Source organism: Pristiophorus japonicus, chromosome 3 (assembly GCF_044704955.1).
Source record: "Pristiophorus japonicus isolate sPriJap1 chromosome 3, sPriJap1.hap1, whole genome shotgun sequence".
In the NCBI taxonomy this organism is placed as follows: Eukaryota; Metazoa; Chordata; class Chondrichthyes; family Pristiophoridae; genus Pristiophorus; species Pristiophorus japonicus.
In genome coordinates, this window is record NC_091979.1 from 286,132,064 (window position 1) to 286,156,183 (window position 24,120).

The window sequence follows — 24,120 nt, forward strand, 5'->3', positions numbered from 1 at the left end:
CACAAAATACAGCTGAAATCTTAACACACTCCAGAAATATATAATTCTTCATTGTAAATGTTGTGCTTCCATGCAATTCAATAGAACTAACTTTGGCTGATGTAAATAGAACTGCAAGCAGGCTTAGCACAAATGAGTTTCTACAATCAACATTTCTTGGGATTTGAGGTCAATGGGTTAATTAAAATTTCATAAAACCTTAACGGCGAGTCATGGCAGGAAAACCCTCCTTGGTCTTAAGGGGAACTCACTGTAATTACTTACAGGTTTAATAAATCAATCATTAATTTGATAATCTGACTTTTTCCTTTCAATTTTTGAAGGAAAGGTCGGGCAGACTCTGATTATATTAATGCCTTCAGTAAAATAAATCAAATACTCAGATCCAAGAGTGAGCTGCTGCTGATAATTTCTGGATAAAGTCCAAATTATGTTATTTTCTTTATTACAATGTAATCCAATGTATTTAGTGTTAATGTGGATTAATTAATTACAGGTCATGGAAAGCTGGGCATTTTTACCATGTATTCTGACCATCTGTGTGTGTGTGTTTGAGGGTTGCTGAGTCAGAGTAGGTAACAGTGTGTGGTAATAACATTATGAATGATAGCTTAAGCTGATGTATATTTGGCCTGAGCTGTCCTGAGCATGGTCAAACAAATCTGTCTGCCATAGGATTTACCTGGCATATGAAGGAAATAACATTCTCTCTATAATAATTAATTTGTATAAGGAACTTTAGCAGAGTCAAATGTCAGCGGCAAATGCAGCTCAGCTGTTTCAGAGCATTTACAACCTCATGATCATACTAAGGGTTTGCGAAGCCCTGCAACACAGATATCAGGTTATAGTGAAAAATGATGAATTAATTTTGCTTGAGCCACGAAATCTATTGAAGTAAACAACTATTCAAAATAATCAACCAACGCCCCAAATTCCATTTTTCTAACTGTTTGATTTAACATTTCACTACAACCTGTTAGATATATTCTTTTAATTCTGAGTTACATTTTCTTATGTATTGATAACCTATTTAAGAGAAAGCTGCATAGATGGGGGGGGGGGGAAATTCAAAAATGGACAAAATATAAGTGTCACAATGTACTTTATTGTCTGTTGATTGTTAGGTAATTGTAAATGCCAAATTTTAGTAAGATTTCCACTTTTGTATTGTATTAATACATCTCTCCTGAAGTTATTTCCTCCTGTATCATTAGTTTTTCTGTATTTTACACTGCTTCGTGACTGGCAGGGTTTCTGGGAGACAACCTGTCACCAAACCTTAGCTAATACTGTTCTTAAACAGGCACAAGGTGTTCCAGTGCACATTGCCTAGATAGCCTGACTGAAACTATCGGTACAACCTGATATTTGATGTGTCAAATATTTTGCTTATTAATTGCAATCTATAATTAGTTTTCCTTCTAGAGTCTTTCATGCTACACGCCATTCCTCAACTACCCATGGACCTTGGTTTCGTGAGCTGACCCCGAGATGTTGCAGAAGGATCACATGGGGTGACTTGGCTTTAAAGTTTTTTTCAGCCTGGGCTCAGTGGTAACATTCTTACCTCTGAGCCAGAGGTTGTTGGTTCAAGCCCCATTCCAAAGACTTGAGCACATAATCTAGGCCCCATTCCAAGAAAGTGATGCACTGTTGGAGGTGCCATATTTTGCATGAGACATTAAACCAAGGCCTCGTTTGCCCTCTCAGGTGACATAAAAGATCCCATGGTACTATTTGAAGAAGGGCTTTTCTCCCAGTGTCCCTGAACATTTATCCCTCAACCAACACCACTGAAAATAGATACTCTGGTCATTTATCTCAATGCTGTGTGTGTGACCTGCTGCATGCAAATTGACTGCTACATATGCCTCATCATCATAGGCGGTCCCTCGTATTGAGGATGACTTGCTTCCACGCCAAAAAAGGATGAGTTCACATGTGTTTCAATGAAGGACCTAATATTCCAGGTCCCGAACAACATGTTGAAATGTGGAAGATGCCTGTGCATGGATTTTTTTAACGTGTGGTGGCCGTTGCGTACCAGCCACCACACGGGCTTGACAGAGCTAGGTCTTGGTCCAGTGGCAATTAACCAAGATGACTGGAGATCATCTCTGCTGCATGGACCTAGTGCGCACACATATTGCTGACCCATACTGCCCCTGGGGCCTTGTCTCTTCTGGGCCCCGAAGTCACGCCTCTCCTGGGCCCCGATCATGTCGCTCCACGATCACTCGCCGCTCCTGCGCCCCACCTCGCCGTTCCTGCTGTACCTGCCCATGCTCCAATCAGCGACCTGGACCTTGGTGACATCCAATCCAGTCGCCCTCTTCACAGCCGTCGCTCTCTAGCATGCGCTGTACCTTGAAGTGGTATGCTCTTTTGAAGGCCTCAATCTGCTGATGGTCCTTGCGGGTCGGGGCCGACGCACCGAATGCCTACATATGCCTACATTACAATAGACACCGCAAAATTACTTCTTTGACTGTGAAATACTTTGGGAAGTCCTGAGGATGTGAAAGGTATAGGAGCATACGAACATAGGAATTGCTAGGTGAAAAAGGTCCGAGGTCCACTAGTTTGCTTTGTACCATCCTAGTAGTTGGCATGATACAATGATCATTGAGTTGTTAACTAATCATAGCATCAATCTCTACTAATTAATTTCCAGCGATGGCATTTTAGTTAGTGTAAGTTTACAGCTGGTGAAATTGCTAATCTTTGCACATCCATCTCTGTATAAATGCAAGTTCTTTCCTTCTTTCGCTGCCTATGAGGGGAGCAGCTGGCCAGCACTCATCTCCACATAGCAGACATCAAAACTTCATGATTGGTGAATTAATGGGTTACAACACTATTAGTGACATTCATTCTTTAACTAACTCTTTCAGGACTATAATGCCACATCAGTGCTAAAATTACTTGGATCAATGAAAATCAATTAAGATAACTTATAATTAATTCACAGTTAACTGAGCTATGATTTATCTAGTATTTGAACAGTATTTCCAGCAGTGATATTTTAGTTAGTGTAATTTTACAGCTGGTGGAATTGCTGCTATTTGTGCCATTCTCTTTATTCTCCAACAATTTGTCTCCCCTTATCTGATGGTAGTGTTGAAATGTAGTTCTACAGCAGCCCATTAGTACCTCACCCGAGTGCACTTTCTTCATATGTAAGCTTATACAGTGAGTGTTGGCTCTGGAGAGCTGAGCCCGATCGTGTTTTTTTTTACCTAGCAGACATCACTGGATAGTGAGCAGGAACAGAAACCCTGGCTGACTTTTTGCCATCCTTAGTCAAGGGACAGTGAAGGCAATTCTAGTGCCCCCACCAAAATGGGGTAACCTAGCATGGACTAGTGACCAAACCTGTCACCCTTCTGGTCCGTATGACTTAGTTCATACTGCACAGTTCATTAAAATTCTGGGGAGCTTTATCTTTAATTTAAACAATAGCATTAATAAATACCAATCAAATAGACTACTGCTCAACTTCATGCGCTGAAGAAACATTTCCTACCATAACTGGGGATACTATGCATTTACAAATTAACATTGTGCGCATATCTCTTCAGTGCTGGAGAATTCAGACAAAGGAGGAAGAGTAAGTCATCCCTTCCAACTGGATCAGAGCAAAAGTGCAGTCGGATATACTCAACAGAAAAGCTATTTTACACCTAATGTAGGAGGATTTGAAATTAATTGTACACTTGTAAATATATATGATTCTTTTACAGACTTTACTGAAGCCACTTGTCATGCCATAAAAACATGTTGCATGACAGATCAGTCGGTTCAACAATTTTGCTTAAAGTGTATTCTGATCTTGACTGAGCTGAAAATTGAGCCACTCCCAGTTGCATTAATGTGTCATCTACCAACTTGTGATGGAGTGCATTGCGAGAGGCTTGATGATTGATTACCTGCCAGCCTAGGCTGACCTGATTAGGGAGTGAAATGCATGTACCTATATAATTAAAAGATCTGTATCCGTGGAGTATCACACACATCACACTTTAAAAATATATGTTGGTCATCATACCTCAAAAGTCATGATTGGCTTAAATAACCCCGATATTGGCTTAAAATAACAATCATGATTCTCTCAAATATCCCATCATCACTAGACATTGAGGACAGGCTACCACCAATCAGAAACCAGTATATAGCTCATTTACTTTTCCAAAGCTACCAATCAGGAACCAGCAATTATCCCAAAAACTAACCAATCAAATTGCTCAATGTATTTCCAAGCATTTTAGTGGCCATTTTTATTGTGCTAAGACAGCTAAAAATATTTATAAAAATGTTTTCAAAATTAACAAATAATTGAAATATCACTAAAATTACCCATGGACAGTTATAGATCTCTTCCACAATTTCCCTCCCCAAAGCTTTCATCATTTTTATGGGCTTGGGTTAGTTTCCTTCGTGAAGCATGATTTGCTCATGTGAGCTTTCCATCCCTAGTTTTTCTTGGGCTTCAGCTATGCACAATGTATTTACCCTCACTGCCTCTTTTAGGACCTCTGAGCATGCATGACCCCTCAGTGTCGTTTTGCAAACGTGCAACTCAGGGCATGTGATCAACTCAGGGCCCACACTTTCTGTCACCATCCCACTATGTCTCCTGTCACTGTCCTTTATTGGACTCACACAGTGCTGCTGGGTTCTAGATCTGGAATCTGTTGATCAAATCACAAAGATCTGAGCATTTGTAGTATGTACAGTTTCCAAGAATACTTTAGTAGAATTTATGGCCCATCTCCAGTTACCCTGAGGAGGTGGCTGACCTTCTCCTCAAATTGCTACAGTCTTTGTGGTGATGGTGTTTCCACGATGGAAGCTTCACAGCAATTATTTCCAACAGGATGGCTTGTTAGACTACTTCAAAAGGAATTAAGAGTCAACCACTATAATGTGGGACTCTGGTCACAAGCAGGTCAATACAAAGTAAGGGTGCTGGCACCCTTCCCTGAAGGACATTAGTGAAACAATTGGGATTTTATTACAATACACAGGCTTATTTAATGTTGCTAGCCCACAAGCTACCAGACAGACAGGCAAACACAAAAATATACTCCCAAGAATCAGTGGCAAATGTACCAAATATAATGTTTGCAGAGTTACAAAAATCGTGCTGCCACCCCTATCCCACCAGTGAGCTTAAGCCCATGCCCTCCCCTTCCCCTCACTGCTGACACACCAGGAATCCACCAATGAGCCAAGCATTCCCTTCTTCCCCACCCCCAGTGCTACCAAATCTCAAGTTACCCCTCCACAGTCTCCCAAGTTCCCATTTCCCAGTCCAGAGTGATGCCAGACCAAAGGATCCTGCTATATAATAATAAATACTCAGCACATTAAAAATTAAGTGCAGGACATTTACATCCTCTATACTGTTGATGTTTATAGCATGAGTTCCCATAAGGCTGCCCCTTGATGCTTGTTTTTCATTTCAGATGTGCAATACCCAATCTATCACTCTTAAATGATTCCCTTGTGGGAGACAAATGTGCCGGTTGACTGTAAAGTTTATCTAACAGCTTGATGAGATTCTGGTTGCTCTAAACCTCATTTGACTGTGAATCAGCCACATCCAGGGCTATGGTGGCTGACTGTTGCTATCTGCTTTCAGCTATCTCCCCTCCCAGGCCTGCTGTACTTCTTGCACGTGTGGGGAGAGAAATCAGTCCCATAAACTGTTGACCTAACCTGCAAATGGCAACTTGTTCAAGGTACTGGTCTTTGGGTGTCAGTGGGAGGAAGAATGTCCCTGGTGTGACACTATGTTCATGATAGCTTCCTCAAAATCTAGACGTGGACAGTGAAAGTGAGGGGGAGAACAACAGATCTTTTATAATCATGTAAATAACTGAGAAGATGGTTTGGGGCAGGGTGAAGGGAAGAATAAACAAATAAAGCACTTGCCTCTTAAAAAATAAATAACTGGGAGAAAAGGTTTGGGTGAGGGAAGAGATGGACAGACCTTTCACCCCTTGCAAGGCAACCAGGAGACACTTGGAAATGGCAGAGACCTGGTACAACTGATCTCGAACCATTTCCCTGAGTGTTCCGCAGTCTCCTGCTGGAGTTACGGTGGAACACCAGCAGAACTCCATGCAACTTTGGGGCCAAAGAATTTGTCCATTAAAGATGGGGCACATGAAAATATGCATTTAAATACCACCAATTTTAAATCTAGCACTCTTTTAGGCTGCAGTTAGACTGTCACCTTTGTGTTTTTGATTTTTTGGGGGGGGCATTAAAATTATATATATTACAAGTGCCCCCTATAAAAGGGGAGGGGGACACTAAAAACCCGGCAATTAAAACAAATTAAACTTTAAAACATGTCAAATCAAATTAAAATTTGACTGTCATCTTTGTACTGATGTAAAGCAGTTTCAGGTGCACATCATTTAGAAAGCAGTCATTTGACTCAAGTATCAGACCCGAATAATTCCAGCCTGGTACAGCCTTTGTCTGGAACCAGTGGCTGCAGTAAAACTTCATTCTTAGTGATGTTCTGTCTCCCTGTATAGGTGTAGAATTAGTGATGTATGAGATTGATATCTCTGCTGATCAAATATTTCAAGCAGCGAAGCATTGCCCCAAAATAGCCTGCATGCACAATTAGACCAGTTACATCACATCCTCTGTCACAGTTGCTAAGTCAGTGACATCTTCATAGGCCATTATATGTTGCTGGGCAAGTAATATCATAAGGTCAGATTGAGGTCATGTTTGATTGCTAAGAAAATGTGACCATAAAAAGATCTCTCTGAAATAGGAATGCCAAGTTCCAGAAGTGAATTTCAGGGAGACAAGGTGGACAAACCATAATATCTAACGTCCTTTGTGGCTGAAAGCTTTGAGAGTTACAGTGCTTCATTAAAATATGTTTTGCAATTAAATTGCTGAATTGTAGATTTTTAATTTTTTTTTAAATCCAGTACAGAAAGTACTTGGTCACCTGGGAATGAAGCCGGCAGTAACCTAATTGATGGTTCATGTGATGCCATAAACCATGAGAGTAAAGCTCAGGATTTGATTACAGCCCAGAAGTCCTCACTGGCTGCTATTATTTATAACCTTGATCAATTTTATATAAGACTTTTATTAAATTCTTGCCCTAGCATTCGCTGTCCATGCAGACACCAGCTGTGTCCTCAATATATGGCGAGGGCTCACACAAGAACTGACATCATTATTGTTCAACTGTTGAGAAATCTGCTATTATTTACAGGGGTGGGTGGAGGGGGAGGTAATCTACACATTTGCATGTTAGAAAGACATAAAGGTACATTTTTTCAGAGCTTTACCTCTGCATAGAAAGGAGAATCAGGCTCAGAGGTTAGCACGCCCAATTTGTGGTGCTCCAGATTTTCATTAATCACTGTGCAATTGTCAAGCAAGGTTTCATAGGCAAATTTTGGCTTTGAGATTAGTGTTATGAATGCTTATTGAATATATGCAAGCCCTGATTTTAATTGGACAATCCAATTTTAAACAGATTAACACCTCAGTTCAAATAGCCAACAAAGGAGTTCTTATGCTAACGTCTGAAGAGGCTAATTTCAATGCCTTTGCCTTCACTCACAAAAAACAGTTATGCCTGTTTTAAAAATCTGTGAATATTTTGGGGGTAAATCTCACAAGAATTCAAATTGAATATTCAATGCGAACTGACAGCATTGTCTGACTTTGTATTGTCTGGTCAAATATATGATCAAATATTAAGGAGACTGAACACCACAAGAGAAAAGAAAGATCCAAAACAGTGATGCAGCATTTTCATCACAAAGATGCAAGTGATATTTTTTAGGACATAATGACACATTTCAGTGTGATTTTGTCAGTATTTTTATACCTGGTAAATAAAGAATAAAAACCAGTTTCGCAAAACAGTTTTTCCACAAGTGTAGTCCCCCTTTAAAGTTTTACTTTGGTCATTACTAAAATTAGATATGCCTAAAATTGGCACAGCACATTTAATTTATTTATATGGATCAGACCATTCAGTAAACTCAATCTGTGTGGACGAGATATTTGTTATCAGTGTCCAATAGGGACACAGATATACAAATACAGTCAGACAGATGAATTGGTGCTGAAATAATGAGCCTTTCAAGCACCACTAATAAAACATGATTTTTAGTTGAGTCATAAAATATAGCACTTCGAGACACATTGCCTCGCCATTTAAACTTCTACAATTCTACTTCAAAATTTCCAGTGGTGTAAATTAAGTAACAATGTTGTAGATGAGACAAAACATTGAATATGATGTTATAAAAGCTGTCAAAAGGCAGCTGGAACCTAAAAGGTGTAACCCACTGAGCAATTATTTCAATATTTATTTCTGTGTTCCTAGAAGATTAACAATCTTTGTGTTCCAAGTAAGCTCAATGCTAACATCACAAATCATTGATAACATCCAGCAAAGGGAAGAAAGAATGGCCCAAAATATCACATTTTAATAAATAGCAAAATTGTGTTTTAAAAAGAGACCAAATAAATTATTTTATCCAATTGATTGTGATGAGGATGTTAAACATTGACTGCCCAATATGTGGTCTCCTGTGGAGAATGGTGTGATGATTGTTTGCAGTTATTCTGAGTGTGAGAGCAAAAAGAAAAATTGCCACATTTCTGTTTTCTATCTGAAAGCATTTTACAGCAGGAACAAAATATAGGAGGTTCATTAGGCTTGTATAGTTAATATCACTTTTTTTTTAGCTCTGCATATACAAAGTAAAGTTACATTGTATAGTAATATTTAGATATTTTACCATTGTACTGATTTTGATTAGGTAGTTTGCCACCACATTTAGTGTCAGACACAATGAAGACAACCTGTTACCAAAAGGCACAAATATATTAAAAGATGCAAAAAGCCAGAATATGGCACATTTAACTGCTGTTTATTTTTATATATATCAGCATATATGGCATATATCAGAATGGATAAAAAGAAAATTACATAATTCAGATTCAAATGACATGAACTTTATTCAAGTGAACAAAAGGTCATCGATGGTCATTTTGGGAGAAGCATAAAATAATCCATTTATGATGTCGGTGTTAGATTCTCCCAGCCATATGGTGCCAAGGCTTGCTGCAACCCACAAGAGGGTTTGTTGAGTGGACAGATGGACCCTGATAGACAGCCTCTCTAAAGCCATCTGCTGAATCTGGATTGGGATTGCACTGACAATGCCTGATGCATTGGCCATTAACCTCATTCTAGCATAGCAGTAAAGCAATGAGCAATGTGAAATCTAATCCCTCGGACACAAATCAGCTTATCAATCAACTGTTATAGGTCTTCCCGAGGCAGTAGACGCACCATGTGTCCAGTGCACCATGCAAATCCTAGTAGGGATGGGAGGAACAAAGAAAGTAATTGATAGTTACCCATCCGTCTTTTTTATTGTGTGCAAAAGAAACAATTATAAGCTCTGATCAGAAAATAATTTAATGTGTTCAGAATGTCAATCGAAAAATCACAAATTCTCTTAGCTGTTTACTTAGTGGTGTCTGTAATTGTCAGTTTTTCATGAGGCTATAAAGAGAACCCTATTGATTAACCCCTAATGATATTTTATACCTATCAGGAAAGGATAAACAAGCAGGGTGAAAAGAGAAGGCCAAGGGGTAACCTAATAGAGGTTTTTAAAATTATGAAAGGTTTTGATAGAGCAGACAGAGAAAGAGTGTTTCCACTTGTGGGGAAAAGCATCAATATAAAATAGCCACCAAGAAATCAAATAGTGAATTCAGAAGAAACGTCTTTACCTAGAGAGTGGTAAGAATGTGGAACTCACTACCACAGGGTGTAGTTAAAGCGAATAGTTTAGATGCATTTAAGGGGCAGCTAGATAAGCGTAGGAGAGAGAAGGGAATAGAGGGTTATGCTGATATAGTTAGATGAGGAAGGATAGGAGGAGGCTCAAGTGGAGCATAAACTGCATCATGGACTGGTTGGGTCGAATGGCCTGTTTCTATGCTGTATATTCTATGTAATTCTTTCCATTCAACAAAAGTCACTAGAAATTATTTTAAAACTAGTGTCTGCAAAGTATTACAAACAATAAAAAAAGTCAATAGAGATAAGGTCTGAGAATTCTACATTGTTACTCCGAGGTAAGTGTCAGCAAATATTTTTTCTCAGCCAGTAGTTATACTAGTAATCCTGTTGCAAAGTGAAAAGGATAAAGTAATTCTCTGTCCAGTAGCTGGGTGGAACTTTCCAGCCTCTGTAATTTGGGGATTTAGATCCCCCAAATATTGAATGGCCTGCTGACAGCTTTTTCCAAAAACACACGGTGGTAACGTTCTTGCCACTGAGTCAGAAGGTTATGGGTTCAACTCCCAATCCAGAGACTTAAGCACAAAATCGAGATTGACACTCCAGTGTAGTACTGAGGGAGTTGGAGGTGCCATTAAATGGAGTTGGAGGTGCCATCTGCCCTCCCAGGTGGACATAAATGATCCCATGCCATTATTTCAAAAAAGAGCAGGGATGTTCTGCCCTGAAATTATACCCAGGAAGGAAACCCCACCATCAGGAGAGGGTGTAGGGAGAAAATTGATAAAAAAGAGGGAGAAGTCATGCAATTTTAATATTTGGCAATTTCACTTGCCCACTAGAATTTGGATTGTAGCAAGGGAACAGTTAGACCTCTCACACCATCTACTTGCAAACTGCATTTCTGAAAATGAAGGTAATATGTTGCGCAATAAACTTTAAAATGTAGCTTATGTCATTTGTACAATGCCAGTAAGTGTCTAAAGCTGCACACAAAAATAATTGCAGAAAACATTATTGGTAGAAGCATCCAAACTTCCTTATTCACTGCCTGCTGCAGTCTAGCTGGTACAAATGTCACACTTTTAATTTATTTAAGCTCTTCTTAACTGTACGATTATTATATACTTAAAACAGAATTTTTATAAATTAATGCTTGAACTCCTCTTAAGTGTCCATCCTGGATAAGTGAATACAAATGGAGAAGCAATTATGCATATATCAATGTCAAGAAAGGCACTAAATAAATTCAAGTTGTTGTTGTTGTTGTACAGCAAGCATAGAAATTAAGATTAAATTAATCTCAAGCGATTTTCAATTAACCCTACACTATATGCGATATTGCACTAACTCCAATTGAAATGAGTTCTTATCAAGCATTTACAAACTATTAATCTAAATTCATTCTAAAGTTGCCTGCCTCGGTGATGTTCACAAAAGAGACTCAGACAAGCGGAGGTGTAATGTACATATTGTACATATGACACTTTTGTTGACATTGATCAACAGTTGTGTGGGAAGAGGTCAGTATGCACATCAAGTGCATTCATTTGGATTCAGCTGATTCAAGCAACCTCCATGGTGTGGAAGCGGATCATCCTCGATACGAGGGACTGCTTAATACTATACTATGCTAATACTATTTGTATGATATAAGCATTAGGTGTATGTGGCGTGGCTGGAGCAGCTGATGGAACAAATATTAAATGACCAGCATCTCAATATAAACACTAAGTAGGTGTGACAAACAAGAGATCAACAGCTGATTAGATTTTTCAGGGCTGTGTTTCAGCAGTTAGTTTATATATGTTTGTGTCAAAGCTGCCAATTAGATGCAAGTGTACTGGAGTTAAAGTCAGAAGACCTCGCTTCTTTCAACATTCATATGCAAAGTCAGGAGCATGGATGTGCTTTGAATTCTATTTCTGGAAATTACTACTTTTGATTTGTTAAGTGATGCCAAACCAGTAAGAATAAATCAGTGATCTTGTGTGCATTGGAAATTATTAACACTGAATGAAAAGCAACATTACATTACGATGGGCTGAGGCTGGAGTTATGACACTTTCGAGTTGCTGCGCATGATCTGAAACTATCACACTGCTACGGCTTGCCATTGTATGTAGAAAAACTTCAGTGCAGTGTCAAGCCGGGTTCAAAGCGCTCAAGGGATTCATTAAACTGCAGCAGAGATTTATTTGAATGTTTTGAAAAAGCAGTCACTCCTACCCGTACTCTGAAAACATTAAAAAGTTACTGTTCTGGCTGTGCAAGCACATGGCCTGGAGCTCGCTCGTGACAGAATGAGTGTGATTTCCAGCTCACGGTTTAACATAAGAACATCAGAAGTAGGAACAGGAGCAGGCCATCTAGCCCCTCGAGCCTGCTCCACCATTCAACAAGATCATGGCTGATCTGGCCGTGGACTCAGCTCCACTTACCCGCCCACTCCCCGTAACCATTAATTCCCTCATTGGTTAAAAATCTATCTATCTGTGACTTGAATACATTCAGTGAGCTAGCCTCAACTGCTTCCCTGGGCAGAGAATTCCACAGATTCACAACCCTTTGGGAGAAGAAATTCCTTCTCAACTCGGTTTTAAATTGGCTCCCCCGTATTTTGAGACTGTGCCCCCTAGATCTAGTCTCCCCGACCAGTGGAAACAACCTCTCCGCCTCTATCTTGTCTATCCCTTTCATTATTTTAAATGCTTCTATAAGATCACCCCTCATCCTTCTGAACTCCAACGAGTAAAGACCCAGTCTACTCAATCTATCATCATAAGGTAACCCCCTCATCTCCGGAATCAGCCTAGTGAATCGTCTCTGTACCCCATCCAAAGCTAGTATATCTTTCGTTAAGTAAGGTGACCAAAACTGCATGCAGTACTCCAGGTGCGGCCTCACCAATGCCCTGTACAGTTGCAGCAGGACCTCCCTGCTTTTGTACTCCAGCCCTCTCGCAATGAAGGCCAACATTCCATTCGCCTTCCTGATTACCTGCTGCACCTGCAAACTAACTTTTTGGGATTCATGCACAAGGTAGCTGGCTCGTTGGTCTACTGGTATGATTTACTCAAAAGAGTTTCATGCACAAGGACCCCCAGGTCCCTCTGCACCGCAGCATGTTGTAATTTCTCCCCATTCAAATAATATTCCATTTTATTATTTTTCTTTCCAAGGTGGATGACCTCACATTTTCCGACATTGTATTCCATCTGCCAAACCTTAGCCCATTCGCTTAACCTATCTAAATCTCTTTGCAGTCTCTCTGTATCCTCTACACAATCCGCTTTTCCACTAATCTTTGTGTCATCTGCAAATTTTGTTACACTACACTCTGTCCCCTCTTCCAGGTCATCTATGTATATTGTAAACAGTTGTGGTCCCAGCACCGATCCCTGTGGCACATCACTAACCACCGATTTCCAACCCGAAAAGGACCCATTTATCCCGACTCTATGCTTTCTGTTAGCCAGCCAATTCTCGATCCATGCTAATACATTTCCTCTGACTCCGCGTACCTTTATCTTCTGCAGTAACCTTTTGTGTGGCACCTTATCGAATGCCTTTTGGAAATCTAAATTCACCACATCCGTCGGTACACCTCTATCCACCATGCTCGTTATATCTTCAAAGAATTCCAGTAAATTAATTAAACATGATTTCCCCTTCATGAATCCATGTTGCGTCTGCTTGATTGCACTATTCTTATCTAGATGTCCTGCTATTTCTTCCTTAATGATAGCTTCAAGCATTTTCCCCACTACAGATGTTAAACTAACCGGCCTATAGTTACCTGCCTTTTGTCTGCCCCCTTTTTTAAACAGAGGCGTTACATTAGCTGCTTTCCAATCTGCTGGTACCTCCCCAGAGTCCAGAGAATTTTGGTAGATTATAACGAATGCATCTGCTATAACTTCCGCCATCTCTTTTAATACCCTGGGATGCATTTCATCAGGACCAGGGGACTTGTCTACCTTGAGAACCATTAGCCAGTCCAGCACTGCCCCCCTAGTGATAGTGATTGTCTCAAGATCCTCCCTTCCCACATTCCCGTGACCAGCAATTTTTGGCATGGTTTTTGTGTCTTCCACTGTGAAGACCGAAGCAAAATAATTGTTTAAGGTCTCAGCCATTTCCACATTTCCCATTATTAAATCCCCCTTCTCATCTTCTAAGGGACCAACATTTACTTTAGTAACTCTTTTCCGTTTTATATATCGGTAGAAGCTTTTACGATCTGTTTTTATGTTTTGCGCAAGTTTACTTTCATAATCTATCTTTCCTTTATTGCTTTCTTAGTCATTCTTTGCTGTTGTTTAAAATTAAATCTTTTAGCGCCCCTGTTCCAACCCTCGCGAGGGACCGTATCCCAGCGAATTTCTAGCCCTTAAAGTGTCTAATTACACTTCTTGAATAAGCAATTTATTTCATTCTTTGTCATGCAACAGGCTCCCCACATGTAATTTATTCAGTATTAGAACTGGAACTAATGTCCCAATCTACCCAGTCCTAGCACTTCCTCATTAACGCTACAGACATATTTGTGCGTCTCTATATATATATGCCTATGTGTACATACAGTCAATCTGCCAAGGTGTACACAGGGAGTCAGGACCAACTGCAGTATTCAAGCTGGGTTAGAGTGTGAGGGATAATCAGGTCCAGATGGGGAGGAAAGGGAGGGAGAATCATAGAATGATAGAAATTTACAGCACAGAAGAAGGCCATTTGGCCCATCGAGTCCGTTTCGGCCAGCAAAGAGCTATCCAGCCTAATCCCACCTTCCAACTCTTAGTCCGTAGTCTTGTAGGTTATGGCACTTCCAAGTGCACATCCAAGTACTTTTTAAATGCTATTGATGGTTTCTGCCTCTACCACACTTTCAGGCAATGATTTCCAGAACCCCATCACCCTCTGGGTGAAAAGAATTCTCCTCAAATCCCCTCTAAACCTCTTAACAATTTCTTTCAATCCATGCCCCCTGGTTATTGACCCCACTGCTAAGGGACATCGGTCCTTCTTATCCACTCTATCTAGGCCTCTCATAATTTTATACACCTCAATAAGATCTCCCATCAGCCTCCTCTGTTCCAAAGAAAACAACCCCAGCCTATCCAATCTTTCCTCATAGCTAAAATCCTCCAGTCCAGGCAACATTCTCGTAAATCTCCTTTGTACTATCTCTAGTGCAATCACATCGCTCCTGTAAAGTGGTGACCAGAACTGCACGCAGTACCCTAGCCCTGGCCTAACTAGTGTTTTATAAGGTTCAAGCATAACCTCCCTGCTCTTATATTCTATGCCTCGGCTAATAAAAGCAAGTATCCTGTATGCCGTCTGAACCACCTTATTTACTTGTCCTGCTACCTTCAGGGATCTGTGGACATGCACTCCAAGGTCCCTCTGTTCCTCTATACTTCTCAGTGTCCTGCCATTTATTGTGTATTCCCTTACCTTGTTAGCCCTCCCCAAATGCATTATCTCACCCTTCTCCAGACTGAATTCCATTTGCCACTCTTCTGCCCACTTGAACAGTTCATTGATATCTTCCTGCAGTCTATAGCTTTTTTCTTGTTTATCAACTACACGGCCAATTATTGTATCATCAACAAATTTTTTAATCATACCCCCCACATTCAAGTCTAAATCATTGATATATATCACAAAAACCAAGGAACCCAACTGGAAATAACCTTCCAGTCACAAAAACAACCATTGATCATTATCCTTTGCTTCCTGACTCTGAGCCAATTTTGGATCCAACTTGCCACTTTGCCTTTGATCCCATGTGCTATTACTTTCCTGACCAGTCTGCCATATGGGTCCTTACCAAAAGCCTCGCTAAAATCCATATACAGTACATCAAATGCATTACCCTCGTCCACCCTCCTTGTTACCTCCTCAAAAAATTCATTCAAGTTAGTCAGACACAACCTCTCCTTAACAAATCTATGTTGACTGTCCTTGATTATTCCGTGTCTTTCCAAATGAAGATTTGTCCTGTCCCTCAGAATGTTTTCCAATAATTTTCCCACCACCGAGGTTAGATTGACTGACCTGTAATTACTCGGTCTATCCCTTTCTCCTTTTTAAACAATTGTACAATGTTAGCAGTCCTCCAACACCACACCTGTAGCCAGAAATGATTGGAAAATAATGGTCAGAGCCTCTGCTATTTCCTCTCTTGTTTCCCTTAACAGCCTGGGCTACATTTCATCCGGGCCTGGGGGTTTATCCACTTTCAAAGCTGTTAAACCCTTTAGTACTTCCTCCCTCACTATGTTTTTTCATCTAATATTTCACAATCCTCCTCCCTGATTGCAATGTCTTCATCATCCCACTCTTTTGTAAAAACAGATGCAAAGTATTCATTAAGAACAATACCCAAGTCTCCCATTACTGTACAGATTTCCTTTATGGTCTCTAATAGGCCCTACTCTTTCTCTAGTTATCTTCTTACTCTTTATGTATTTATAAAACATCTTTGGGTTTTCCTTGATTTTACTTGCCAATATTTTTCATGCCCTCTCTTTGCTTTCCTAATTTCCTTTTTAATTTCACCCCTACACTTTCTATATTCTTCTAGGGTTTCTTCAGTATTGAGCCCTCGGTATCTGTCATAAGCTTTCCTTTTTTTTCTTTATCCTACCCTGTATACCCTTTGATATCCAACAGGCTCTAGATTTGTTAGTCCCACCCTATTTCTTTAGGGGAACATACTTGTTTTACGCTAATTTGCCTTCAAGTAGTTGTTTCCAGTCCACTTTGTCAAATCACATCTCAGCTTAATAAAATTGTTTTTTCCCTAATTGAGAACTTTTATTCCTGGTCTACCTTTGTCCTTTTCCACAACTACCCGACATCTAATGGAATTATGATCACTACCACCAAAATGCTTTCCCACTGATACCCATTCCACCTGCCCAGCTTCATTCCTAAAACTACATCCAGAACCACCATCTCTCTTGATGGGCTTGCTACGTACCGGTTGAAAAAGTTCTCCTGAATGCATTTTAAGTGTTCTGCTCCCTCTATACCTTTCACACTAATTCTATCCCAGTTAATATTAGGGTAGTTGAAATCCCCTACTATTACTGCCCTATTGTTTTTCCACTTCTCAGAAATGTGCCTAAATATTTGCTTTTTTATCTCCCTCTTGACTGTTTGGGGGTCTATAGTATGCTCCCAGCAGTGTGATTACCCCTTTTTTGTTCTTCAGTTCAACCTATATGGTCTCATTTGATGATCCTTCTAACATATCATCCCTCCTCACAGCTGTAATTGTTTCTTTAATCAATACTACGATCCCCCCTCCTTTTTTATCCCCCCCCCCTATCTCGTCTGAAAACCCTGTAACCTGGAATGTTGAGCTGCCATTCCTACCCTTCTTTCAGCCATGTCTCAGTAATAGCTATAATATCATACGCCCACATGTCTCTCTGTGGCCTCAGCTCATCTGTCTTATTCCCCAGACTCCTTGCATTGAAGTATATACCATTTAGCACTGCCAAACTCCCTTGTTGTCTATTTTTTAGCCTTTGTTTCCTCTGCCTTCCAAACTTGCTTACTCATTTTCTGAGAAATGAGAAGAGGAGAAGGAAGGGAAAGGGGGGAGCAGGAAGGATGCTGGAGAGGAAGGGAAAGGCTGGAGGGAAGATGAGGGGCAAGGAGAAGGAAGAGTGAAATGGGGTGGTGAGGGGAATGGGAATTGGGACAGCGAATGCAATGATCCTACCTCACTGGGGGAAATAGGGAGGGAAGGACTCCAGTAAGCTACACTGCCCCCACCCCCTTATGGTTTTCCACCTCAGTGACAGAGAAGGCAGGTGTTGGGAGGATTGGGGTTGGCGAGCTCAGTGGTGGGGTGGGGGGGGGGGGCTCTATGTTAAAGCTCTCTCCTCTACAAGCCCCAATTTCTACATGAAATGTGATGGCGAGGCGGGGGTGGGGCGGTGGGCGGTGGTTATACACATTACCCTGCAGGTACCAAAGGGTATTTACACCTAGAGGGGAAATTGTTGTTGCCTGCAGCCAGAGAAGATCGAGTTTGTAAAGACAGATACCATGCAAGCACCAAAATTCCAAAAAGCAGGGCCTGGGATAAATGATATCCAAATGTGCAGGGAAGGGTGCTCAGGATAAAGGGTCATTGTTCTGAGCTGGGAATGAATGTATATTATTTAAACACATGAGGGTTGTGGGCTGCTAATGAGGAATTGTTAATAGAATCATAGAGTTAGATTTTACACTTTTGTGCAGATCGCCCAAAAATGGGCGGTATTTCGGGCGTGGGTGGTAAAATGGGTTTTCAGATTGCCGGCTTGTCACCCATTCTCAGAACCCCTAGTCATTTTTGAAATTGGACGTTACTGCGAGCGATATGAACTGGGCGGTAGCGTTAAATCTCTCTGAGCTTCTGCCGTAAAGTGTCGCCGTCCTTAGCAACGGCATGGCAACACTCGATTCCCGTGATTCAGGAGGTCAAGGGTCATCATGACATGTGCAGAAGGGGAGACAGATGGAGAGGGTGCTGAGAGGGACTGAAGGCATGTGTGGGTGTTGTGTGGCCGCTTTGGGAGGAAGGAGGGAGAGTTTAGAGCTTTTGAGCAAATAGGGAAACAAAAATTAGCTGTTATCAGCCAGATATTTGCCCGAATTGAGAGGCAGAGATATCACAGCACGCTGTGGAGACTGACGCTGCGAGAGCAGTGAGCTGGGAAAGGAGCACATTGGAGGGCACAAAAGAGCCAGGAGGTTCTCGAACGAGGCAAATGCCTCCCTTTTGCAGGCGGTGGAGTTACGATGGGGTGATTTGACCCAGGGAGGGTGTGGGAAGCCCACCTCGAAGGCCTACTCGAAGATATGGGCCGAGATAGCAGAGGTGGTCTCGTCGGCGACCAACGAGGTGCATGAGGACAACCAATGCCGCAAACGATGGAACAACCTTGTGGGATCTGCAAGAGTAAGTATTACACTTAGTTACATGTACTTATGTATTTATATAATTTGATTTGTAACAGTCATGAGTGACTATCAGCAGATGTGAGGTCTTTTCACTTTTACCGGGAATGTTGTAGTCAAAGCCTGCGGTCACGGTGCACGTCTTTAAGTAAAGAATGATAATTATCATAATAATCATGATTATATTTGTCAGTTATGTGTTGTATCAGTCTCTGTGACAATACCTAGCAATGATATCACGCAATGATCTCATGCCATGTCGTCTTGTCACCTTTTACAGAAGAAGCTATCGATGATGAGGTCCGTGCAGAGGCGAACGGTTGGGGGGCCACCAGTCATCAGCGACATCACTGAGATGGAGGAGCGTGTGCTCGTACTTGTGGGGAAGCACCCCTGGACAGCCACGCGAGCATCTGCAGACCCAGAAGTGATGCGATGTGAGTAAAGTTTACACCATTGCGTGATGTAAAGTCAGTAGATGCCACACCCACTCATATCCGAACAATCGTATATGATAGATGATTTCTAAAGTTGTCCTTTTAATAATGCTGGCCAAATGAAAATCATTGCAATGCACAATGTGTTGATGGGGGGTCGTGAAATATGATGTCTGTGATGATGTTGATAGCGGTGGTGCTTTTGTCGTACATATGCTGTGTGTAGCGCTGGACTCACCTTGTGACCCTAGCACCTCCTTCTCCTCTAATAACCTCATTTGTGTTTTGCAGCTCAGCCAGCAGCACGGTCCCAGGCAAGACCACAGACGCTAGAAGGTGGGGGCGTGGGGCCGGACTCACCGGACGATCCTACATCTGGTGCTGAGGAGCTCAGATTCTTGCCTGTCAATCCACTGGATCTGTTCTCCACGGATGAGAGCGCGGACTTTGAGGAACCTGCATCGCCACATTCCAGAAGCCATTCCACCCCAAGGCCATCTAGTGCTCCTCTGGTCATTCCTGCCTCCACTCTGGAAGTATCAGCCCCAAGCACCTCACCACAGGGCACGCCATTTGTCCCCAGGACGGCGCCGGCCCCACGGAGGTTTCGTGGCCGCGGCTGGTCTGGTCCATGAGCGCGACATGAGAGCGGAGAGATGGTATAGTTGTCCAGGAGGACTGTGGACATTGGTGACCAAATCCTCGATGCACTGGGGGGCATATCGCGACAGCTGCCCACCTTAACTGAGTAGGTTCCGTGGATAGCAGAGGCCCTGGAGGCAATAACCAGGAAAACTGCTGCCACAGGCCTCCCCGTGGTCCCAGATTGCAGCACTCCACCCCCAGGTTCCGCACCACCACTGCGAACGACAGATGAGAGACAGGACCAAGATCCTACTTCTGGATCAGAGAATGTTCCCCCCTTGGCACACCCCGCTCCTATACCCGTCCATCTACCGCCTCTGCCTTCATCCCCCTCAATGAGGCACCGCCTGAGGAGCTCTTCAACCAGGCGCTGTGGAGTGAGGAGGGGAAGAGGTAGAGGTGGGGAGAAGAAGGGGAGGGGGGAAGGAAAGTGAGGTGCATGTCCGCAGGTGATGGCTGTGTTATATCTCCATCTGGGTGTATGCAATTTGTTGTAATGTATGGGGGAGGGGCCACCCTCCTGCTTTGCTTTGTATTCTGTGTTGCTGGACATGTTGAACATTTGATTGATGTCAATGGTGGAAAAGTGGGGTGTGGGTGGGGGTTGGGTGTTTTTGCCTGTGATACTTATGATTTCAGACCAATGTTGGTCTAATTTTTTTTTTATTGAACATAACCTTGTTGCGCCTTGTCTCAGATAGCTGGACCATTACACAATGGTGATTCCTTAACATGAAAGGGTGAAATAAACCTTAACTTCAATCAACGTAAACTTTAACTGGCACCAAGGTAATGGCCACCATTGATGTCTGAGCTGCACACACAGCAGTGTGTCAGCGTTATCACGCACAGCAATGTTCTTTCAGGCAAATTGTTCAGATATCAGCTCCTCACGTAAGAGTCTTGCAGCTATGTAGCCACCATGGACCCTTTCCAGCGGTCTGGAGGGGGGCGTGGGCATGGTTGCATAGTCAGCCTGATTGTCTGGCCTTAGGGTCAGCGTCCAGACCCTCGTCCTACTCTTCTCTCTCTCCTGAAGTGGAGCATCAGTCCCTTCTGGCAATTCTTGGCCCCTCCTGATAGCCAGGTTGTGCAGCATGGAGCACACAACCACAAATTTAGCTATTTGCTCAGGGTTGTATTGTAGCTCCCCTCCTGAGTGGTCCAGGTATCTGAAGCGCTGCTTAAGCACAGTTATTTTTTTCTGGACCACATTGCATGTGTCTCTGTGGCTCTGGTTGTATCGCTTCGGTGTGGGTGTCATGCAGGGAGGTCATCAGCCAGGTGGTTAGGCCATATCAGTTATCACCAAGCATCCAGCATTGTCCTTGTGGCTGATTGTTAAACATGTCAGAAACAGCGCTCTCACACAGGATGTGAGCCTCGTCGAAGCTGCCTGGACATTTGGCATTCACTGCCATTATGATCTGGTTGTGGTCGACAACTAGTTAGCCCTTCAGGGAGTGAATTCCTTTTCTGTTATGAAAAAGCTCTGGGTCCTGAGAAGGTGCCCGCATGGCGATGTGAGTACACTGTATTGCTCCCTGCACTCTGGGGAACTTAGCAATGCAGTAGAACGCTCCAGCCCTGTCAGTCTGAGCCTCCGTGGTCATGGAGAAGCTGATAAAGTCCATCCTTCGTGCGTACAGGGCCTTTGTGACCTGTCTAATGCAGCGCTGTGTGGCATGGTGAGACAGAGGGGAAATCTCGACCACGGAGGCCCGAAAGGAACCGGATGCGTAGAAAGACAGTGCTGCGGTGACATTGACCTCGACCGACACTGATGTCCTGATTGCAGGCTGCATATGTGTCCTGATGAGCTCGCATATTTCATTGATCACCACCTGGTGGAAGCACAGTCTCCGAAGGCAGGTGTAGTCGGACATGTCGAGGTAAGACCTCTTCTCCCTGTAAGTGCGGGGTGTGTATGGTCTGGACCTCCTCCTCATTGTGGCACGAATTAGATTGGGCACATAATGATGTGCATCAGACATTGAGCCATTTGCATCATCTGCGTATTAATCGATGTAGGCAAAGAAATTTAGGCACAGAAGGAGGCCAATCAGCTCATTGGACTAGATTTTCCACTATTTTGCATGCTTAACGCCAACTTAACATCCATTTTAATGCTGAAATGAGGTGTCACGCCCAGATATCGCCCATTAAGCCACAAAATAGAAACTGACGCCCATTTTTCTGACACTTATCGCTGACCTTTACTTTCGCTATGTACGTAACGCAGGGAAAAAATACTACAGCCCGCCCAATTTTTTCGGGTGGAATCATCAGACTGGGTGAACCCAATGCCCATAATATCGCCCAGCGTTACTTTCAGCACGTAATTAATGCCGAGATTCAATAATACTGACCGCCCACTTTTTTTGTCGTAAAGATCACATTTGACGAAACTAGCACCCAGAATATCGCCCAGCATCACTTTCAGCACCTCATACACATCTTGCCCACAATATCGCTCACCGAAAACACTGCTCTGAAAAAGTTGAACTGTTCTGAACTAATCACAGCGGAGTGGACGCCATTTTGTAAATCGCAGGTCACTTCATTGAAAAGGCTGCATCAACTTTGGGGGAGTTTGGATTGACTCTGGAGTTCTTCTCAGGTGATGTGACCATCTGAATAGACATCTTTTCATACTGCGGATGATTGGGTTTTACTGTAGGTGTCTTAGTGTGAAAATTTATTGCTTGTGAACAATCGGCATTATACATTTATTGGAATGGAGCCAGCCATTTCTCAGCCTGCATCGATTACAACATAGATGCTGCCGAGTGCAAATGGCACAACGTCTAATTCTCTGCATTATGTGCCCAATCTAAGACATGCCAGACTGAGGAGGAGGTCCACCTGAAGACTCTGTGTCTCAATGCGAGGAGCATTCGTAATAAGGTGGATGAATTAACTGCGCAGATAGCTGTTAACGGATATGATGTAATTAGGATTACGGAGACATGGCTCCAGGGTGACCAAGGCTGGGAACTCAACATCCAGGGGTATTCAATATTCAGGAAGGATAGACAGAAAGGAAAAGGAGGGGGGGGTAGCGTTGCTGGTTAAAGAGATTAACACAATAGTAAGGAAGGACATTAGCTTGGATGATGTGCAATCTGTATGGGTAGAGCTGCGGAACACCAAAGGGCAGAAAACACTAGTGGGAGTTGTGTACAGACTAACAAACAGTAATAGTGAGGTTGGGGATGGCATCAAACAGGAAATTAGGGATGCGTGCAATAAAGGTACAGCAGTTATCATGGGTGACTTTAATCTACATATAGATTGGGCTAACCAAACTTGTAGAAATACGGGGGAGGAGGATTTCCTGAAGTGTATAAGGGATGGTTTTCTAGACCAATACATCGAGGAACCAACTGGACAGCCATCCAAGACTGGGTGTTGTGTAACGAGAGATGATTAATTAGCAATCTTGTTGTGCGAGGCCCCTTGGGGAAGAGTGACCATAACATGGTAGAATTCTTCATTAAGGTGGAGAGTGACATAGTTAATTCAGAGACTAGGGTCCTGAACTTAAAGAAAGGTAACTTCGATGGTATGAGACATGAATTGGCTAGGATAGACTGACAAATGATACTTAAAGAATTGACGGTGGACAGGCAATGGCAGACATTTAAAGATCACATGGATGAACTTCAACAATTGTACATCCCTGTTTGGCATAAAAATAAAACGGGGAATGTGGCTCAACCGTGGCTAACAATAGAAATTAGGGATAGTGTTAAATCCAAGGAAGAGGCATATAAATTGGCCAGAAAAAGCAGCAAACCTGAGGACTGGGAGAAATTTAGAATTCAGCAGAGGAGGACAAAGGGTTTAATTAGGAGGGGGAAAATAAAGTATGAGAGGAAGCTTGCTGGGAACATAAAAACTGACAGCAAAAGCTTCTTTAGATAAGTGAAGAGAAAAAGATTAGTGAAGACAAATGTAGGTCCCTTGCAGTCAGAATCAGATGAATTTATAATGGGGAACAAAGAAATGGTAGACCAATTGAACAAATACTTTGGTTCTGTCTTCACTAAGGAAGGCACAAATAACCTTCCAGAAATACTAGGGGACCGAGGGTCTAGCGAGAAGGAGGAACTGAAGGAAATCCTTAGTAGTCAGGAAATTGTGTTAGGAAAATTGTTGGAACTGAAGGCCGATAAATCCCCAGGACTTGATAGTCTGCACCCCAGAGTATTAAGGAAGTGGCCCTAGAAATAGTGGATGCATTGA

The 24,120-nt window shown here is 42.3% G+C and overlaps 1 protein-coding gene across 11 annotated transcripts in view; it reads left to right on the forward strand.

Annotated features, from left to right (window-relative positions):
• The window catches only part of jakmip3 (Janus kinase and microtubule interacting protein 3), a 599,024-nt gene that overhangs the window by 559,388 nt on the left and 15,516 nt on the right, over positions 1-24,120 (forward strand). The window lies entirely within an intron of this gene.